General features: G+C 46.2%; 1 pseudogene; it reads left to right on the plus strand.

Annotated features, from left to right (window-relative positions):
* Window positions 1–1,742: 1,742 nt before the first annotated feature.
* Window positions 1,743–1,887, plus strand: LOC125541894 (annotated as a pseudogene).
* Window positions 1,888–4,325: the final 2,438 nt, after the last annotated feature.

Raw genomic sequence — 4,325 nt, forward strand, 5'->3', positions numbered from 1 at the left:
TCAAAAGATCTTCCTAGCGTCACTAAAGTATAGAGAGTTTGGACGTGCCTTAACCAGCCGAAACACCATAAAATAAAAAGAACAGACAACAAAATAACAATCAACTCGCAGAAAATTGTTTTCACTTTTCCTTGAGTTCATGTTTAGAATCTTCACAATTATAAAGGAAAGGGAAGTTTCGTAATTAAATTCATAGATACATGTCTTGATGTAAAAATTTATGTGGGATTTCAATCTTATGAAATTCATATAAATAAAGGTCTTGACCTTTGAAGAATGCCGGAGTTCCCATTTTGTAGTTGTATGTGCTGTTCAGGGAAAATCTCAAATCCTAGAGTGCAGGTGCATCCGAGAGCCAAGCCACGGTTGCCACGCAGCCAAAATGTGGCACCACCTGACTCAAAGCACTCACCTTCTCTATCACCAATCGACCCCATTACAACATTCAAGGACCACCCTCTCCTCACTCACTATCCTCAGTATGTCGTGCCATTCATCAAAATCCCGGCAGCTGATGGCACAAATCAAACTAGTATCGATGCCCTTTCATCTCCGATCGAGGCTTCTCGTCGCGCACTTGCCCATGGCGCTGCTCCCACCAGAGACGACAGCACTTGGCTGCCGAATCGTGTGCGTTTGCCGTGATCCCAAAGATGCCCTTGTCTATTGGAAAATATCCCAATACCTCACATGGCTGACCACGGGCAATGGTGTGGCTTTCTTGCTAAATGACTCTGGTGTCTCCATGCAAGACATCTAGCCGCGTAGACTGGCTACTCGGCCGATCTGTGTTTGGTATTTATGTGAGCAGGAAAGAGGATGAAGCCTATCGTACATTTATGGCTTACTTATACACATTATTAAATGGTTCAACCACTGCACTCCTTCATCTTCATCACATTAAGCTACTTGTTCAATAGTAATTTAAATGAGAAATGCGAGCTTTTTAAAAAGGAACTTGCCTCCTAGGAAGTAACATAAGAGTTTAATCTTATCCATCCATTGATCACCAACATGTTAGACAATGTGTAATGATGATGTTCTTGTTAGATCATACGTATATTGTAAACCGACCCATCATTATAAGGGATCGGTCTAGATTCCTCTAGAAGGCCCTTTTGTATTCTGGAAGGCCTTCTCGCTTCCTCTTCTGTAACCTATGTGATCACGATCTATTTAACACAAAAGCGTCCCTGCCCGAGGCACACGTTTTCCACCCATCGCTCCCTCAAGCGCTTTCATGGTAACAGAGCCTGTTCGCCTGTATGGTTGCTTCTTCCTCCTCCGTTTCCCACATCCTCAATCAACAAGTCTCTGAAAAGCTCACAAGAGAGAATTATGTCTTGTGGAAGGCGCAAGTCCTGCCCCCAATTCGAGGTGCCATGCTTGCCGGTTATCTGGATGGGTTGGTTCAGGCGCCGGAGAAAACCATCACCACTACCACGGATGGGGGAAGTCAGGAAGCTGTCAATCCTCCTTATGCCCAATGGCTTGCCCAAGATCAACAAGTTATGGGGTACGTGTTCAATTCTCTCTGGAAGGAAGTGTTGACTCAGGTCGCCTCATTGCTTAGTGCGGCTGAACTCTGGGCAGCCCTCGAGCAGATGTTTTCCTCTCGGTCTCGTGCTCGCACCATCAATATCAGGATGGCCATGGCCAACATGCAAAAGGGAAACATGTCTGCTGCAGACTATTTCTCCAAGATGAAGGCCCTTGCGGATGAACTTGCATCTGCAGGGAAGAGGATTGACGATGACGACCTGATTTCTTATCTATTGGCGGGTCTGGACGTCGAACACAATCCATTGGTGGCATCGATTCTTGGGAGACCCACAACAGATCCAATTACTCTCAATGAATTCTATGCTCAGCTCCTTAGCTATGACACACGCATGGATATTCTCCACTCTGGGGGCGCCGGTGGCCCTGGATTTCAAGTCAATTCTGCTCACAGAGGACGTGGCGGGTTTGGACAGCGTGGTCGTGCAGGAGGGCGTGCAGGAGGCCGTGGTGGTCGTACTGCACACAGCGGTGCAGGAGGCCGCGGAGGTGGCCGCGGAGGAGGCCGTGGTGGCTACGGTCGTGGCTATCAGGGAGAATCCACTGTGATTTGTCAAGTCTGCTCCAAGCCCAATCATAGTGCCCAAGATTGCTGGTACCGGTTTGATCCTGACTACGTACCTGATGAAACTCGTCAAGCTGGTTCTGCAATAACGTCTTATGGGATTGACACAAACTGGTACCTTGACTCCGGAGCCACTGATCATATCACTGGAGAGCTCGACAAATCAACTACTCGAGAACGATACAACGGCCACGACAAGGTTCATACCGCAAATGGAGCAGGTATGGTAATTAGTCACATCAGTAGCACTACTATTGATTCCCAAAAACACAAACTTCATCTCAAGAATATTTTGCATGTCCCTGAGGCAAAGAAAAGTTTGGCCTCTGCTCATAAAATTGCTATTGACAACAAGGCCTTTGTTGAAATTCATCCTGAATTTTTTGTTGTCAAGAATCAGGTCACGAGGGAGGCTCTTCTTCACGGTAGATGTCATGGTGGTCTCTATCCCTTCAAGTCATCATCCTCCTCGCCAATAAAGCAAGTATATAGTGCCACCAAACCATCATCTACACGGTGGCATCATCGCCTTGGACATCCATCCCCAAGAATAGTTCAAAAAAATTATAAATAAAAATGAGCTTCCTTGCTCAAATGACTCTAGCGTTGAGTCGATTTGTGATGCTTGCCAGCAAGCTAAACGTCATCAACTTTCCTACCCCACATCTACTAGTATTTCGAGTTCACCTTTAGAACTTGTGTTTTCCGATGTGTGGGGACCAGCGCCATGTTCTGTTAGTAGAAACACTTATTATGTGAGTTTCATCGATGACTTCAGCAAGTTCACATGGATTTATCTTCTTAAGAAACGCTCGGATGTGTTCTCTATTTTCTTAAACTTTCAGAAACTCGTCGAACGTCGACTCGATATGAAAATTCTTACCATGCAGACTGATTAGCGAGGTGAATATCAAAAACTAAATACCTTCTTTCAAAAGATAGGGATTTCACACCATGTTTCATGCCCTCATGCACACCAACAGAACGGGTCTGCTGAGCGAAAACACAGGCACATAGTTGAAGTTGGGTTGTCTCTTCTAGCTCAAGCATCTATGCCACTAAAATTTTGGGATGAAGCGTTTCTCACTGCCACATATCTCATTAATATTGTGCCTAGTAAAGTGATCAATTATCAAACGCCTATTTAGCGTCTCTTTTCTACCAAGCCAGGCTACTCATTTCTCAGAATATTTGGATGTGCATGTTGGCCACACCTACGTCCATACAATTCTCGCAAACTTGAATTTCGCTCTAAACAATGCACTTTTCTTGGTTACAGTCCTCAACACAAAGGCTACAAATGTCTTGACATCTCCACTGGTCGTGTATATATTTCACGAGATGTGGTCTTTGACGAGTCAGTTTTTCCTTTCAAAAATCTACACCCCAATGCCGGTGCCTGCCTACGCCAAGAAATCCTCCTCTTACCTCCTACCCTTACCAATCTCAAAATTCTAGGGGATGAAATAGTAGGTGCTGACCAATTGACTAATGACCATACTAATCATGCCTCTGGAAGCTTTGAATCTGGTGTGCAGGTTACGCAAAGCAGTGAAAATGGTGCAGAAAGTAATGCGGAAAATGAAGAAAATAGTGGCTATAATGGGCCACATGGAGATGCAAACGATCCCCGGGGCAATCCTGAGGACGATCCCCCTGGCGCTGACAATGTGGGATCCGGGAATGATTCTCCCGCCCACTCTGCGCGATCCAAGGCCGGCTCAACCATACCTGCATCTGGAACCTGCTCGCCTCGGGCGCCCACCAGTTCTCCACGCGTGGGGCGTCTCCCCAACCAGCGCGCGCCATCTGGCCTGCCAGGGGCCTCTCCCGATGTTGCAGCCGATTTTTCTTCAGAATGCAGTGGCTCACCTAGACTCGGGCGCAGTGGATCTTCTGGCCCTGCTGACATGCACGACACCCAAGAATCGGGATCTTCTGTGCATGTTTCTCATGTGCAACCTATCCAGCAACATGTTCAAACTCGGCTTCAAAAAGGCATTGTTCAACCAAAAAAATTGTACCCTGGCATGATTGGTATGGAAATTTCTCTGCTACAGGAGAACCTCAGTCTCTTTCTGAAGCTCTTGGTGATGCGAATTGGCGATGTGCAATGGATCAGGAGTACATGGCACTTCAGAAAAATCAAACATGGCATCTTGTTCCACCACCTCCCGGTAAAAATATAATTGATTGCAAA

Source organism: Triticum urartu, chromosome 2, assembly GCF_003073215.2.
Source record: "Triticum urartu cultivar G1812 chromosome 2, Tu2.1, whole genome shotgun sequence".
Classification (NCBI taxonomy): domain Eukaryota; kingdom Viridiplantae; phylum Streptophyta; class Magnoliopsida; order Poales; family Poaceae; genus Triticum; species Triticum urartu.